The 19,039-nt window shown below is 33.4% G+C and overlaps 1 long non-coding RNA gene across 1 annotated transcript in view; it reads left to right on the top strand.

Annotated features, from left to right (window-relative positions):
• Window positions 1-17,287, top strand: part of LOC138832811 (uncharacterized) — a 198,795-nt gene extending 181,508 nt beyond the window's left edge. The window contains exons 5-6 of the long non-coding RNA XR_011373696.1: window positions 13,400-13,490; window positions 16,973-17,287. This is a non-coding gene — a long non-coding RNA (uncharacterized lncRNA). The remainder of the gene's footprint in view (window positions 1-13,399; window positions 13,491-16,972) is intronic.
• The last annotated feature ends 1,752 nt before the right edge of the window (window positions 17,288-19,039 follow it).

The raw sequence follows: 19,039 nt of genomic DNA, 5'->3' as shown, positions 1-19,039 counted from the left end.
GGGACTGTGAATGTGTTTAAAACATTTTTTACAAGGGAAATAGGAAGGAATATGGGAATGTGAATATGTTTAAAATATTTTTTACTTGTGTATGAAAATAGAACAATGAAACCTGTGAAATTTGTCTCAAAAAACTGAGGATGCTGAGCAGGAATACAAATATGTATGGAAATACCATAGTGATACTTTTTGCATAAGTAATATATTCTAACATATTTGTAAAAAGAAGAAAACATTTAAGAATTGTACTTATTAATGGTAATTTGTTTACCAATTAATCTAAAAATTACTGGCTTCTTACTGTAATTGACAGAATAGTATTTTTTTCATTATTTTAAATTGTTATTTTTATCATCACTTTGTATGGCTTTGTTCAAATCCAACAATATTTTGTTTCTATTTACTGTAATTATGAATGTATGCTATCATGTAATCCCTGTAAATGTTGTATATTATGCTATAAATTATACAGAATAGTATCTCTTTTAATATTTTAAAATTTAAATTTTATCATAGAAGTGATATTCCGAGGGTTACAGTTACATAGGTCAGGTAAAGAGTACATTTCTTTTTGAATAGTGTTACCCCTTCTTCATTTTCTCCCACTCTTCCCCCTTCACCCTCAAGTTGTAAAGTTATTTTAATTTTTTCAGCACAGTGCTGGCAATGACAGTTTTTACCAAATCACTTCATTTGTAAATTATGTTTCTGTAACAAATTATTTGAGTCTATGAAATTTAAAAGAGCAGATTTATTTATCTTATGGCAGCTATTAGCTGAATTTAGGCTATTTGTAGGGATCAGAAACTATTGCATTTTTTTTCTCATTTCGGGGAACCCACAGACATTCATCAGCTTGGATGTGCAGTTACCTCTGTGTCCAACTCATCCAGCAAAGAGACTGACACCTAGATCACTGGGTGTTCTGTGTAGGGCGTGTGTCATGACATGAATTAGAAAGTCTCCAACATGCCCAAATGACAGATATCTCCTAACTTCACTGCAAGTTTAGCCAGGTATATGGGTTGTCACCAGTGCTAGAACTTAAGTGGTATGCCCACACAGTTTCTAGCACCTCCTCATACCTACATTTCACATCAGCACAATGCCGACTAAATCTGAATTCTTGAACCCTAAACCACACAAAAAATGTAGCCATCACATAACAAAGTTGAGATGGTTTGATGTCGATATAAGTTGGGAAGGGGAAGGGAAAAAACAAAATGATTAAATAGGGATACAGGTTGACCCACTGTAACAATGAGATGTACAACACACTAAGTTGAAAAACGAACTTTTACAATTTAAGGGTGAGGGGGAGAGAAGGGGCAGGGGGTAGGGGGAGCCGAGGCAGGGGAGAAGTGGGTGGCGGCGGGGGGGGGGGGGCGGGGGGACGGGGCGGAGTGAAGTTGTGGAGTTGGGAAGGAAGAGATAGAGTTGGGAAGGAAGAGATAGTAGGGGAAAACCAAAGGAGGAGGGGACAATGCTTGATAAGAAATATACTCATTACCTTGTCGTGTAACTGTAACCCCTCTGTACAATATTTTCACAATAAAAAAAACTGAAGAAAAATGAATAGAGCTATTTACTTTGTTCAAAACAAAAATGGGTCACAGAAAATTATGTACAGATTTGTGAGCAAATCTGATGGCATTATTTTCTTAAAACCCACAAAACAGAGCGGGGTGGCTTGGCTCACACCTGTAATCCTAGCTACTCAGGTGACTAAGATCTGAGGATCACAGTTCAAAGCCGGCCTGGGCAGAAAAGTACATGAGACTCTTATCTCCAATAAACCACCAGGAAACAGGAAGTGGCGCTGTGGCTCAAGGGATTGAACGCTAGCCTTGAGCTGAAGAGCTGAGGGACAGCTCCCAGAGTTCAAGCCCCAAACCACAAAACAGGGTTATTGTTGGGTTTTTTTTAAAGTTATATAAATTATGCCAACTGGAAGTCCAGTGAATAATGATTAACTCTCTTAGTAATTATCTGTTCTGTTTCCCTTTCATGAACTGTCCTTTCTTAATGATCACAAAAAAAGCATTTGGCTTCCTGTCCTTAAATTATTTTCTTGTTTAGATCTAATTTGCTCAAGCCACACATTTTTTTATGGGTTCTTTTTTGTTTTCTTTAATTTTCTTTCTTTCTTTCTTTTTGACAAAAAGACAGCCTTAACTGACTCCAGGTGTTCTTCTTGGAGCTAGGCAGGAGCAAAATTACTGCCAATTGAAACAAGTATGTCCTGTTTGGCCTCTCTTTTTAACAGAGATGAGTCTGATCAACACCATGTAGGTGACAGATTGGCAATTAACAGTAGTGGTCAGTTGTAAGGTAGAAAAAGCCAAGGTAAACATTTTCCATTAATTCTAAAGAGGAAAAGGACAATTCAATTACTCACTTATGTCTTCTTTCCCCACCCTGTGGTTTCAAATAGGTTTCAGACAGATGTAAAAATATTATTAATATCTTCATTTCTTCATGGTACTGTGATGTATTACATCACTACATGACAAGAACTCTCACAAGTATAATGTGAAAATCTTGCAGTACTTTCATACTAAGCCAAACTTTGTGTCAATGTCAGCTGGTCCAATGTACTTAAATCTTTCCTGTAGGTAAAAGATGATAATGTAAAATTATGTAAGTGCTCAGGGATCTCCCACAGATATAATTGAAAAATAAACTTATTCCTGGGGAAAAATTTAAAAAATAAAGGAAAGTTTATCTTTGATCTTTTCCCTAACTGCTTAGTGCATCTCTGTTCTGTTCCTTGTTTTTTCATCTCACACCTTATATTCTCATTGTTCTATTTTATTTGTCATTGGGACTTCAAGCTATAACCTTGTAATTACAGTGCTATTGACCAAGAAGATCTTTCACTGTTCTGTAAAATAATGGTTCCTGTCTTTATATTTATAATTTTGTTATAAATAACTTTTTATTATAAGTCTAACCACCCTAAAATATATTAAATTAATGATTTTCCATAAAACAGGGAGCATCTAATACTCTTTGAGAACTAATGAAGCATAAATGTGTATGCATTCATTTCCGGGTATATGCCTGCCTATCTAGATGTCTATTTATTAGTATACTCTCTTTCTACATAAAACATGAAGGAATGTATTCTTACATTTCAATAGAATATAATCTTCTTTATGACTGAAGGCAATGAATACTAACACCAAACTCAGTCATGTAAAAACCACTAATTCTAATTTTAAAATGCTGATTTTTGACCTAAACAAAAACAGCTCACAGATATTAGCAATTCCATAAAATGCAAAATTGGTTTTGTTTTTAGCTTTTATTTAATTCTCTAAAATCTAAATATTTATATAAGATAAAAATTATCTTCTTGAAAAATTCTAAAATAATGTGGTTAAGTTTAACATTTACACTCTAAATTTGCATTTACTAGTCAAAGTTACCAGGTATAAATATTTTTAATAATAGTATTACAAATCCCCCAAAAGCAAATAAACTTCCTGATATCTGAACATTTTTATTGTGAAAATAATGTACAGAGGGGTTACAATTACATGGGCAAGATAATGAGTACATTTCTTATCAAGCATTGTAGCCTCTTCCTTTGTTTCCCCTTCCCATCCCTTCCCATCCTCCCTCTGCCCCCCAATCCTCCCCGCCCACCAAAGTTGTAAAGTTCGTTTTGGATATAACAACTTGTACATCTCATTGTTGCAATGGGTCTAACTGTATCCCTATTTAAACGATTTGTTTTCCCCTTCCCCTCCACAAATTATACCGACATGAAACACAGTGAAAGCAGGAGTTATATTGTGGGGGAGGGACATACAAAGCAACAAAGAAATAATCTTATAAATGTGTTAGAGACAATCGCATGAAAGAAAAAAAACTTTTGAATACATATCTTAGGGTTCATTTCCCTACCATCACCTTATCTGACCTTTTCTGCTTGACTCAGACATATACAAGATATTGCAACTAAGGGAAACCATGGGAGCCTGGCTTACTTTACTTAATATAATTTTTTCCAAGCCTTTCCATTTCCTAACAAATGGGGAAATGTCATTCTTTCTGATGGAGGCATAGAATTCCATTGTGTATATATACCACATTTTCTTGATCCATTCATCTACTGTGGGGTATCTGGGTTGGTTCCATATCTTAGCTATAGTGAATAATGCTGCAATAAACATAGTTGTGCTGGTAGCTTTAGTGTGGTCTTGTTTGTAAACATTTGGGTAAATGCCCAAAAGTGGGATTGCTGGGTCATAGGGGAGCTCTATGTGGAGTCTTTTGAGGATCCTCCATACTGCTTTCCACAGTGGTTGAATAAGTTTACACTCCCACCAACAATGAAGTAAGGTTCCCTTCTGTCCACATCCCCTCCAGCATCTGTTGTTATTAGTGTTCTTGATTTTAGCCATTCTAACTGGGGTGAGGTGGTATCTCAATGTTGTTTTGATTTGCATTTCTTTTATGGCTAGAGAGGTTGAGCATTTCTTCATGTGTCTATTGGCCATCTGTCTTTCCTCTTCAGAGAAGTTTCTCTTTAAGTCTTTAGCCCACTTGTTTATTGGGCAGTTGTTTCTTTGAAGATTTGTTGTTGGGAGATTTAATTTTTTGAGTTTCAAGTATATTTTAGATATGAGACCCTTGTCTGTTGTATGGCTAGTGAATGATATCTGAACATTTTTGTGCTGATACTGGGATTTCAAAGCCAGAACTTCAATCTTGCTATGCTGACATGAATTTCTGAGTCAAAATTCCAGCAGATATTTGAATATTCTTATTCCTATCTCTCCCCTCTATTTGGAGGTAAGTTCTTTGCAGCAGACACATAGTTTTACTGCCAAATTCAATCATGGATACTTAATAAGTACCTATAAAATTAAATATTTAAATTTACCATTTGCAGAACTTTAAAAATGCTAAATCCTTTTAAGTATGTTTATTGAAAGGAAAGACTTAACCTACAGGTTCCCCATTTTGTCTTAAGATAGTATCCATTCAATATTTGCGAAGCAAAGACTAAGAACTCTGCTATGTCTACTCCATGTACTTAGAATGAAGATTGTGCTGGCTTCTTACACAGACTAACCTGATACCATTCTCTAACCAAGAATTTATTCTCATTTAATCTGTCTTCAGTAACCTAATTCAATACTACAGCTATGCCTTTGAAAATTCAACATACCTATGTTTACACTAATAATTCAGACAAAAAGTAAAACATGTTTGGTTTCAAAGAACAGCATTTGCATAGGACAAAATATCTCCTCAACTTTGCCTTTTTTAACACTTGTTCTCTTTTCTCCCTCTGTAAATGGTGTGAGAAGAGAGTACTTGTTTGATAGGAATAAGGATATCAAGTAATAAAAATGCTTGTCAAAGTTTTGAAATATTTTATGACAAATTTTAATAGAATAGTGTAGTTGCAATCAAAGATCCATGAGGTGTAAACCAACCATTCAAATATCAAAAACATGCTATTGAAAAAAGAAAAGCATAACTTAAATGAAAGAAAAAATTAAATATGCTACTCTCTCAATGCTAGTATATAATACAAATAGTCAATACGGCATAGTATGCTTAGACCATAAAGATTTAAGAAACCTAGTTATTTCTGCATGAAGCCATGGGGAATATTTAGTCAAATGAAGGAGCTAAAACAACAAAATAATACAAAGAGAAATACCTATGCAATATATCAAATGTGCCATTTACCTCAATGTGACTAATCTACTAATTATGAAGGCAAACATATTCAAGAATCAATTTTCTGATACTTCAGAACTTATTTAATAACACTGATTTGCTGTCTTTCATAGGGTGTATTTTTTATCTCAAGAATTTACATAATCATAGAATGCTTGATTAAGGAAAGAAGCTTTGCATGTAATGGATATGCATGTATGATTAGCTATAGGAGGGGATATGTAATTATGTAGTGTATAAATATACATCTTTATATCTTTAAACTTCCACAATAAACACAACAGAAGTCCTGACATTTGTTTTAACTTCCTTCTACTCATAACTTAGAAAAAACCAGCAGTATATGTAAAATAACAAAAAATGTCTTGGTCACAATCTTTCAGAGGGCAAATTCACAGTATAGTAAAAATTATTTTTGACTATAAAACTTTTGGGGATTTTTTAGAAAGATACACAGAGCTTCTGGTTCCTCGGTATTTTTATTCTATGAATAACGCAATGGATTAGAAATGCAGACTGAGTAATGATGAGATGTATGTTACAAATCTTTATAGTTTACATCTATCTAGGTACAATGAAGACAGGATCATTTTTTATTCATCTTTTCCTTCTGTTAGTTTTATCTTCTTATATAAATGTCCATAAATATACATGTTTTGAATTTGTGACCCAATCCAAATGTGAGCTTCAAACTGGTGAATTTTATAAAAGAAAAATAGCAGACTTAAACCAAATACACCTAATAGCAATCACATTTAATATCTCTCAAAAATAAACAAAATGCATACACTTAACAAAAGAGGTTAAAGACCTCTACAATAAAACAATAAATCACTAAGAAAGAAATTATAGAAGGTGGAAAGGTCTCCTATGCTCAGAGATTGGCAAGATAAATATTCTTAAAATGACCATAAATGCTAAACAAATCCAGTCCAATTCTAGTATTCTTCATAGAATTACAAAAAAGTGCTGAAATTCATATAAAAGTATAACATAAAATCTACATAGTCAAATAATACTGAAGAAAAAAAGAGCAATGCTCAAAACAATGGAAACTTTCATTTCAAACAATAATGTAGAGCCTTAGTAACAATTTAGCATAAGGTCTGACTCATTCACAAATAGAATAGATGATCAAGAAATAGGGCCAATCAAGTACTCCATCCTGTCAAGTGAAACATAAATATACAGTGAAACAAAGACAGACTTACAAATAATTGTGTTGGGGAGTCCATATATTCAGTAGCAGGACAATGAAACTAGATTCTTTATGCTCTACTAAAACTAACTCAAAATGCACTAAAATCCTTAATGCAAGACTAGAAGAAAATGTATAAGGAAATACTTAAAGACACAGGCATAAATAAGGATTTTCTTACTAGGGCTACATGTACTACATGATAGTTTCTTTGTTTCTTTTGTATGTTCTTTCTCCTGTGGCATATACAAGTTGTCACTGTTTTTTATTTTAGTACCTTGCATCTTGTATATACACTTATTTAATTTGGGGAAGGGAAGGGGAAAAACAAAATGCTGAAGCAAGGACACAGAATGACCCATTGCAACAATGATACTCAAATGATACTCATTACAACTTGGTGAGTGGGGGGGAATGGGAGAGGGAAGAGAGGGAAGGGATAGTGGGAGAAAAAAAAGGAGAGGGTAACAATGCCCAAGAAGAAATGTACTCATTACATTACTGATGTAACTGTAGCATCTCTGAACAGCATCTTTATAAGAAAATAAAATTTTAAAAAATTAATAATTTTAATAAAATAACTTATAAATTAAATAGCTTCTGTTCCTGCTTCTTGTTGTAGCTGGGATGAAAGCCATGTACATTCAAACCCAGACTTTTATTTTACTTTTTCTTTTTTGTTTTATATTTTTTGTTAACATCAATAACTTGTATGGGGAGGGAGTTTATATGCTGCTGTCCAACCTGTACAGGAGAAAACATCGATCAGAGGAAAACATGATGGACTTGTTGTTCAAATGGTAGACTGCCAGCATCATAATCACAAAGTCCTGAGTTCAAAATAGTACCATAAAAGATAAGGAAGTGCTTTCATTTGTGTGGGCTACCTATGCTAATATTTAATGTATGGTGTTAAAATTTCACTTACCACCAAAATATCTGTGCAACAAAAGAAACAGTCACTGAGTAAAGAAATAATCTTATCAGCTATTCCTCTCACTTGTAATTAAACATGAGAATATATTAAAATTCAAATATTAAGCACCAAAAGAACAAATATGCAATTATTAAATGGGATAATGACATGAACGTACAACTTTTTAAATGGAGAAATGCAAGAGAGAAATAAATAAAACTATTCGGCTTAGCATGAAGGGAATACAAGTAAAAACTACATATAATTTCCACTGCCCTCTTATTGGTGGCTATCATCAAGCAAACAAATAACAACAAATATTACAAGGATTATTTTTGAGGGAAGACACTTTTGTTCACTGCTGGTTGGTATTTATATATTAGTTCAGCTACTTTGGAAATCAGTAAGGTGGTTGCTTCCTCAAAGAATTAAAATAGAACTCATCTTATCCAATAATAGTCAATAAAGATATTGTTTACCTTTTTATTGTACCACTATTCATAAAAGCTAGTTGCTAGAATCTGTCTTTGTGCCTATCTACAGATAAATGGATAAAGAAACTGTAGGATATATACACAGGTTTTTCATTCAACCATTAAGAAGCATATAATTATATTACATGATAGAAAAAAATGGATGGAAATGAAGACCATTTTGTCAGATAAAGTAAGCAAGTCCCACAAAGACAAGTCTGATATATTTTTTTTCGCTCAACTTAAGAAGCTAGTAGAAAATGAAAGGAAATGAAAGATAAAAACCAGGGTCATAAAAGTAAAATAGGTTTCTAGAAAGTTATAAACATGAAAAAAAGCCGGAAGTAAGGAAGAATTATAGAGTAGTTGAATATGATCGACCTACATTAATGTTATGATGAAACAATGGTTGTGTGTAATTAATGTATTGCAAAAAATATGAATATATTAATGATTAATTTTATTCTGATTCTAAATAACCTAAACATATTTAAACAATACAGACATACATACTTATGGGCCAAATCTTCCATGTACTTAGATGAACATTATTTTTCAACTTATATGGCTTAAGTTTTGTGGGGTTTTTTTTTTGGTTTATTTGTTTGTTTTTCATGCCATTCCTGGGGTTTGACCACAGGCCTGGGTACTGTCTCTAAGCTTTCTTGGTGAAGTATAGTGCTATACCTTTGAACCACAGCTCAACTTCCAGATTTTATGGTAGTTAATTGGAGATAAGAGTCCTATGGGCTTTCTTACTTTGTTTGGCTTTAAATCACGATTCTCAGATCTCAGCCTCCTGAGTAGCTTATGTTACACAAATAAGCCTCCAGCACCCAGCTTAAATATTTTGCTGTATGAAAGTGTATTTTTCACAAAACATTTGACGTTACATAAAATGAGAATGAAACATTTTTATATGTTTCTGAAATTGCATATGATAATTTTAAAAAACAACTGTTAATGTAATTTAATTGTAAGGTTTATGTAAAAATGCTTTTCAAATAATATCTTGTTTTATGTTTGTTTTTGATAAAATTATACTATTACACTCACTTGCTTTCCTGTCCATTCTTGTGAACCCACACTCCGTAGATGTTAGTACACTGGTATTTTTCTGAAATAAATCTAACAAAATCATCTAAATTTCTCACCGCACAAAAGATTCCTTGTAATTTGAAAAAGTGGTAGTGAATTTCTTACCAGGTCATTAATGTGATGGAGTAATTTGGTGTTTGAGGTTTACAAAATGCCATAATTGCAAACTCTGTGATTACTGCAAGGCATAGAAGAAGCAGGAGAAGTCATTAGTCAATGAAGTGCTCATTCCAATGATCTGTGTTCAGTCCTCTGGTGCTTGTCTGTTTGAAGAGATCATAAAATAATAAACAATGAGTCAATTTTGTTCCATCTATAGTAGTCCTACTTTGTTGGTGATAATATTAAATTCAACATTAAAAAGAAGAGAGGGAAGAAAAGAGAAGAAGTAGAGAAAGAAAAGTATAATGTAAAAGTGAATAATAAATTTAAGATATATTTTACATAAAATAGTCATATGTTGCAAAAGGTATAGTTGATATCAACAGGAATTTTACTGTGCATATGGGTAACATATGTTGCTGACATTGTCTTAGTTAAAAACAATATTTTGCTACATTGATATGTGTTATAAATAGCAATTCCTAGAACACAATACCAAATTGCTGAATCCTTCTCTTTTAAGACATAGGCACATACACAATTCTGTTATATTTGGAAAACAGTTATCAATGATGTTGCACACATCTAATTATAAGAATGTTAATGAAGAACTAAACTGAAAAACTTTCATGATGATAGCCTCTTTACAGAGGCATGCAAATGATGTTACTAAGAACATATATCTACACCTGTGTAAGCCCAAACTTTGTACATGAAGAACATGCTCTGCCGCTTAATAGCCCCTCTGATAGTGTCAAATGTAAGCACTATGACTCATCTAACCATGCATTACTCACAGCTTCATTGGAGCTCCTTTCAACAAGACTATCTGGTGCTGAATATGGTCTTAATGGGCAAGTTAACATCATTTCCCAAAATCTCAGAAAATTAAAGCAAGAACCTAATTATGCAAAGCTAGGACATATTGGAATTAGTGCTTATTTATGCTAGGATTACAGAGGCTATGGGATAGCAAAGTAAAATCATTTGTGATACAAATCTGGGGTCCTTATAGATCTTGGAGATTAGCAGCATTATTATTTAGATTCCTTTATCAATATAGGTAAAATGACCCTTCTGAGATAGACACTGAATTTTGTTGCCACTGCTGACTGAAGAAAGATAAATTGTCTTGTGAGCAACTTCAAAGAGAAGCTACATTTCAATAACTCATAGTTTGCTTTGATTTTTACCAGAATAGTGCAATATAGATCATTCCTCTTAAAGCCAAAAGTCACATTGTCCATTCTCTGGTAACTGTTGGCTAGCATTGCAACCAAAAAATATATGAGTGAAAGTCAAACATCGTCTGTTGAATTTGACAAAAGTAATTGTTACAAAATACTTATTTTTAAAAGCCTAATATTTTATACAGATGTGAATGCCATTCTAAAGTAAAATATAGGACTATGAAAGGCTCAAGTCTTGTACCCATTCGTAATCATCATTGACTTCCTTGGCACACATAGATGAAATTGGGACTTATTTATTTTTGTATTGGTACTCAGGACCTTACATCCTTGCTTGGCTTTTTCTGCTTAACGCTCCACTAGTTGAGCCATGAATTCACTTTTGCCTTTTTTGCGCATCTATTACAGATGAGAATCTTATAGGTCTGTCTGCTTAAGTTGACTTTGATCCCCAATACCTGAGTATATCAGCCTCCTAGGTAGCTAAGATTTTAGACTTGAATCACCAGTGTCCAGCCATGGAGTGAAATTGATCTGTATGCGATTTCAGAAAGTTTTATTAGATCAGGACATGGAACATGGTTGTACACTCATAGGAATACTCTTTAGGTGGAATAAATTTTTAAAAATCAGTGAGCTGTGCCACTAAAAAGAAAATAATAAAAGTAGAAGTAAAGAACATTTAGAAAGAAAATGAATAAAAAAGAAAGGAAGGGAGGAAAGAGTGAAGGAAAGAAGATGGAAGGAAGGAAGGAAGGATGGAAGGAAGGAAGGAAGGAAGGAAGGAATGATGGAAAGAAGGATGGAATCTGCCAGACACTGATATGACTAATTTTGAGCAAGGAATGTTGTGATGGTCAATGTGGAATGGCAGATATCAATATGAAATGTATTTCATAAATTCTTCCATAGATCCAAGGACTATGTGAAAGTGTAAGATGGTAGATGTAGTCTTTTAACATTTTTTTACTTCCAGAAGCCTCAGAATAATAAAAGAGAAATTAAAAATCATCCAAAGTATTTGTCAAATTCATCAGTTTTCCATAATTTACAATAGTTTCTATCTATATTGAATGCATAGATCTATGCTCATCAAATGATTCTACATATAGGAGGAAATGACACTACATTGGTAAGTGTCAAATACACACATAAACAAAGATCTAAACAAACAAAACAGCTTTTCCATTTGCACCTATTTATAATCTTAGAAGAGAGCTCTTATATTTCTTTGGAGGGTCTCATATATATTGCATGTCTTGTTTATTGTTACTATATTGACCAACTTTATGTCTTTATACTATGTATTGTGGCTTTTGTCATTTTATTAATTTAAGTAAATTGTAATATTCTTGAGAATATGTATAATTCTTTACTTTCTGCCTGAGTATAAAAACATCATCTCTTATAAGTTATTGTTTATCTTAAATATTTCATAATATTTTTCTCAAATAATGAAATGTGAATTGTACAGTATGTATTAAAAACCAGTGTCTTATCTTTTCTGTGTAGTTTTATATTTATTAAGTACTTTACCTCTCAAACAGGACAGAATAATACCTTCTGTAAAGACAAATTATTTTAGATGCTCACTTTATATTTTAGAACCATATATCCGATGTGGAAAACAAAGAAAATGTCTATGTCTAAAAATGTTTACCAAATCAATTTACCATAGAATTAAGTTCTATAACTTATTTTTATAGAATTAAGAAGGGTATGTCTGATTTCTCTCTTTACGTGTATCTATTTGACATCAACAAATATTTAAATTTCAAGTTGGCTAAATATAATGGTTTCAGAATATGAAAGTCAGTTGAATACTGTCAAGCAAATACTTGCAGCAAACCATTTATTCAGTGATACGGAATTCGGTTCCATGTAATCAAGCACATTAGTATTTACTTCAAACAGGTGACAGATGTATTAGAAAGAGCACAACGATTGTGATTGAAATCCTGGATTCAATTCTCAAAGCTCAGAGATCTTCAGCAAGTTTTTCAATTGCTTTGAGCCTTGGTTACTTAAGGGAAAATCTTAGTCTCGAGATGTAAATTTATGAGTATGTGTTGCATTGCTAGCATAATTGAATAATCCAAACAAGTTGACTGATATATTATAAGTAATCAGTAAATGTCAATTCACCTCATCCTCTCTTAGGCAGATACAAGAAATCTGTGTAGGGCGGCCACATTTTACAAAAACATATATAAAGGCTAGAGTTCTTGCTATCTAGAAATGGATAAAAAAAAGAAATAAAATGCAGATAAGTGTCACTATTCCCAGGACTAGCTTAATAAACTAAGGAAATAAACTTTGGGGAAAATTGATATAAAAAATAGGTTCTTCACAATGGAAATGTAGAATCAGGGAAATGTTTAAGAATCAGCATTTAAATATGAAACACAGAACTTTCAGTCTTTTAAACTTTTTCATTATAATTTCATGTGTTTAAATTTACATCCATAACTATTGAGAGAAGAAAAATGGTATGCATTTCTTCAACTTGCCACTCACATATCCACAACAATATGAGCTTCATAGTCAATTTACCTTATTCTGAAATCATAGCAAAATTCAAGATGTCTTTTTGCTTGCTTTTCATTTTTAATAATATTCTTTATTCAATTTTGAATGTTAATTTTGTGAGTCATTCAGATTACACTAAAGCCGAATATCTACTTTTTATTCTTTCTGAATTTAATAATGTTCTTTTCAGATGACTTTGAGCATTTGGAGCATATTAAGATAAGAAGATGCTAACTAATGTCATGAACAAAATGAATTGATTTTGTTATGGATCAGAATAGGTAAGTGGATACACTGCATGTAGCAATGTATTAAAGAAATGTATATGCTGTTTCAATATAAAATAGGATAAATATCTAAAAGCATTTCACACCACAAACTATTTAAGCTTCGAAAGGAGTATTTTTAGAAATTATAAAAATATGTAGCAGACATCACAAAAATACATCAGAGATTAATGAGAGCATATAAAATATTCCTTCACAAAGAATGACTGTGTTTCCAACACTTTGACATTTTAAAATGTTTTAAACTTAGAATGTATTTGGCCAGTAAAATGTGCTTAGGTTTCTTGACTTAGATCATAAAAAATACAATGTAAATGTGCATTTCAAAATATAATACTATATTAACACAGATTTTCTTTTTAGTTAGAAAAAAATGAATTTCATTGTGTTAGTTTGTTATAAAAGATAAACCTAATTAAGTGTTACTTCTCTGACAAGTGTGACTTCTCTGACAAGACTAAAATGTAACAAAAGGAGTAAGTCACAATCAGGAATCTCCCCCCTCAACTCTGTCCTCTGTAACTACTAGACTTTTACTTTCCTCCTCTGTCGCTAAAGAACAAAGATTCACGATTATGTTTTCTTTACAAGATATATTAATTCCTTGTTCAAATTTTATGTCTCCTCACTTCAATATATTTTTGCTCTTCTGATTCCTAGGCAAGGGCATTGGATTGACTCTAGGTAATGATATATCCTGGATTAGTTGTTGTCTCCCTTAGAGTCAATCCTATTGAGTAGATCTGGCCACCACTATATTAACCAAGTGTTGGGAGAGTACAGATCCACTTGTGCTTCTCTGCTGGAGGGGACAAAAATATTTCCCTAAATATCTAGTTAAACAAGAACACTAGAGAGAGCACAACTGTGCAGAGTGATGTGAAGGAGAACTAAGTAGTTTTCATCAGTGGTATAGACAAAAAATAATTTGATGTAGTTGAACTGGTAGCAGAAACAAAGACAGTTAGAAAATAAAAATATAAAAGCAATGAAGGAATATAAAAATGGAAGCCTCTCACTCGTATATTTCAACTAAAGTCTTTTCAACATACTAAATAAAACTAGTGTCACAATCTACATTTCCAAATACACTTGTCTAGAATGAGCCATCCTTATTTAACAAAATGATTTTCTTCTATAAATTCTCATAGGTATATAAATTATAATCTGGTAAAAAAAAATAAACGCAAGTAATATAATTTATCATACATTACCTATTTTGCATTATGAATAAAAATTATTAGATAAAACATGACAATAAAATTTGTTTTGTACATTTTAATGCAGATCTCAAATAGTTGGCTGTATAAAATTCTCTGCATACCATTAGCATAACTCCATTCCCCTGTGAGTCTCCAGCTGAAGTAAACTCCAGTCAGTTCCCTTATCTCTGCTTCCAACAGAAGAGAAAGATTGCTAATCTTTCTATACAATTACATGTACAGAAAAGATCAAGCCTTGTGCTAAAGGAGTCTGATAAACTTTCGTGCCAGAAAATTTATCTTTGAGGGTTATCAAAAGTCTTAGAGCCTACCCTGAAATACGAGAATTTAAGTACTCTCTGGACTGTTTTTGAGGAAACAACATAAAGTGGTCTGACAATGGCATAAAATGTGTATAAACTACACTGTTCTCACCACAATGAACCTGGATTAAGAAAAAAAAGTAGCACAATTTGTAAATCACAGTTAGAGAGAATATTTAACTCTACAAATCTGCTTACCTCATTGTAGGAAATATCCTAAGCTATTAGTCAAATAATTCTACAAAGCAGTCTTTGGTCAATTATCCAAGAGCCTTGACTCTCATGCATTTGCATGCATCCTGATCACCAGGAGATCTATCCTCCATTTTCTGCATCTAACAAGTTCCCAGGTGATTTTTCTGCTGCTGGTTCCCAGTCTACACTTGGAGATCGAGCAAAGCTGACATTCCATTGAGTTCAAATATGAATAAGATATTTAGTTTTTAACATTCATGCTGCCTGCTACTTCATATGTACAAAACCAAATGAAAACTCCAAGAACAGCAAACAATAATAAACAATGAAATAGAAATATTCCTCCTGGGTAGAAATCAGGATTAATATATGGTGTTTTTGCAGATACTAATAGGTTATTAACTCCCTGTTATTTTAGTGGGACAATCTGTTATGAAGAATGATAAGAAAGCCAGGTACTGGGGCTCACACCTGTAATCCTTGCTATTTAAGAACCTGAGATCTGAGGGCAGTGGTTCAAACTAGCCCAGGCAGGAAAGTCCTTGAGACTCTTATCACCACTAGAAAATTAACCACTAGAAAACCTATGGTTTGAGAGAAAGAACTTAGGGAAAGACCCAAGAGTCTGAGTTCAAGCCCTACAGCTGTCACCCAAAAAAATTGATAAATGTGAATTAAAACCATAGATGCCAGGTATTTTACTAACAAAAAATACAAAAGACAACAGAAACTGATGGCCTACACCTATAATCCTGGCTACCATGGAGGCAGGAATCACTGGTCAAAGTTCAGCTCAAACATCAAAGCCACCTCAGCCAGTAGCTGGGCACAGTGGCAAGTGTCTATCCTCCCAAGCTATAAAGCAAGCACAACATCTGTGTGTAGCAGCATACACCTGTGCAATAAAGGGAAATGCGCATAGGAGGCTTGCAGTCTAGGCCAGCCAAAGAAGAAAGCAAGACCCTAATGTTAAAATAGTCAATGAATAAAAGGCTCTGGTAGAATGGTACAAATGCTGAAGCATCTTCCTAACAACAATAAGAACCTGAATTCAAACCTTAGTACTTTAGTAGACCACACCAGGCGCCTCCTGACTCCACTGGACCAATTAGAACAAAGTAAGTCCTGGCTACCTGTGACCTTGGACTAGGCCCTCAGTTGCAGGGAAAGAATCCCAGGAGAAAACTCAGGCTAGAGGAAGCAGCAGTTCAAAAATAATTTTGCAAACATCCAAACAATGTCAGAAGGAAAGAAAAAACCAAGAAGCTGTAAAGCCCACAGATCAGTTAAATTGTGAGCTGACCTTGAAATTCAGAGCTTCTTGAAAGAATGGGAGTACAACTTGAACCTCAGAAGAATGAGAATTATGCAATCTTCATAAAAATTTTATGTCTCAATCAAAGTGTCATGAAGCAGTGCTGGTAAAAATGTAAGGACATACTATGGCATCTTCAGGATTAATATTGGACTGCTTTTCTGTTTCATGAATTATTTTATTGTTATTATAGAGGTGATGTATATAGAGGGGCTGCAGTTACATAAGTCAGATAAAGAGTACATTTCTTTTTGAACAATGTCACCCCTTCTCCCTCACTCTCTCCCAGGTTTTCCCTCCCATCCACACACACACAAACTGTATAGTTCATTTTCAACATAGTGTCTAGTGAATACCGCTGCTGCATTTGTATACCCATTGTCCCACCATTTCTGAGGCCAACCAGATACTAAGGAGTAAATTGCTGTCCTATCCCTATAGACAGGTGCTGCATAGGATCCTGGGTTATAGCTGAATCAATACAGCTCAGACACTCTATGTGAAGATGCTACTGACTTCCCATCTCCTGCATATCAGTCTTAACACACTGGATCCATTACTCCCTTGAAGGGGATGATCTGGGCCCTCCACCTTTGCTGTTTAAGAAGGATCTACAGACAACGGGAACATATACACTCCTCCAAGAACTGAGCCCACATGATTCCACTCATCTTCCTAGGAGTCCTGAGCTGCTTGTGGCAGTGAATAACCTCTTCTGACTTGTACCTATTTCCTCAAGAAAGACACTTGAGGCAAAAAAAAAGAACTGCCAAAATAAAATGCGATTATACTAAAAAAAAAAGTCACATTTTAAATTTTACCTGAGGGGGGAAAAATCATCCTCTTGGCTCAGACTCCAAAGTGTTATTTCATGGGTCTAGACTGTGCTTCCAATTTTGATTCATGTGCAGTTAAGTAATCGAGGGAAATGTTGACTCAGATGGCACTGAGTTGGAAAGAGTCAGGTTATTTTTCTATTGTATTGAAAAAGAAATATGTCTGGGCAGGCAATGTTGTGTGGATGTAGGTATTAGTTTTAGAGCTCCAACAGATGTGTTTTGACTTCTATGTCTTCTGATTTCTACATGTTAAGTCACCAATCACACTTTGTTCATAAGTCCAAATATCATGACATACTTGTATGAAAGTTCACAAAGTCTCAATAGGGATGGGTTCTTTAATCGTTGGCACTTTTGTCAAAACCATTTATTATTTTGGAAACTAGACACCATTGGTCTTCCTCAATCATTTATGATTAAAGAATGAAATTGAATTTTGAGTTCATGCAGAATGAAAGTGATTCTCTTTCTACTTACTGTATCCTTCACATTGTATCTTCACACGGAAAGACGTGGCCAAGTCGAGCCTTCAAAATGCAAGAAGAACTTACTAGAATACTATCAAATAGGAATGGTTCTTTCTTTCTCTGCATAGACAGTACTGCTTATCTTTTAAGTGATATGAAATAGATTTGTTAAAATACCATTGGGGACTACAGAATTTAATGAATAAATCCACATCACTTTTATCAAACTACAAAAAGAAATTAAAAAAAACTTGATTCCATTACTTTTCTCAGGTCTGTTATAATTCAAAATATATTTCATTATAACAATGTTTGGAAAACATAAACTTTTAATTCTAATATGGCATATTGCATTTCAGAGGGCATGAATTCAAAATTCTAGTTCATTTGATCTCTCAACTCTTAGGAAAGAAGTTGTTCAACATAACCCCATTCAGAAATAAATTTTCTCCTTTCTTTCAAGCAGTTTAGGGTTGTGTTTCACATATATTCCTTGATATAGTAGGAGTTTCCTGAATAATTGAAACTAAGAATGCTTTGTAGCTCTCACCAAGGATATGGGATAGATTGAAAAGAGCTTTTAAATGACTATTGAATTCTTACATCCCTGTAAACTCCCTCTGGTTGGCTAATAGACAAAAGCTGGTGAAAAATATTTTTCTCTGTTGTCAAGCCAGCATTATGTACTGTGAACACTGTTTCAAGTGGACTTTTTAGGAGATCATTAAGAATTTTTCAGTATGCCTTGTTTTATATGATGTTTAATTACAATGGAAAATTAAGAGTTTCCTTCTGGCTTGTTTAGTGACCTAAATCCTCTTGAATTTCACTTTCTCATATGAATTTAATATTGTAAAAACTATAGGTAAAAACAAAACCCATATTTACCACATGAAAAAATAATAATTATGCACAGTCACCAATCAGTATCCATGACTGGCATACTATGCAAGGACTCAGCTCCATCGCTCTAAGTAGACAAATGATATGCTTTAATCAGTTTTGTTTTCATAGGCTTTAGATCCCCTTTCTAATTAGCATAATGAACAAATAATTTCTTCCATCTCTTCCTTGTCTCCTGGAAGAGTTCATTAAACTGATTGCATTTATCTTGCTGAAGAGAAACTTACGTTCCACCCTAACCCTGATTTAATCTCATGAAGTTTAACTTAAGATAGTGAAAATGCTTTTTAAATATGCTC

This window comes from Dipodomys merriami, unplaced genomic scaffold (assembly GCF_024711535.1).
Source record: "Dipodomys merriami isolate MVZ:Mamm:240054 unplaced genomic scaffold, mDipMer1.0.p SCAF_20, whole genome shotgun sequence".
In the NCBI taxonomy this organism is placed as follows: domain Eukaryota; kingdom Metazoa; phylum Chordata; class Mammalia; order Rodentia; family Heteromyidae; genus Dipodomys; species Dipodomys merriami.
Note: the sequence above shows the minus strand (reverse complement) of the source record. Positions and strands in the feature narration are given on the sequence as shown.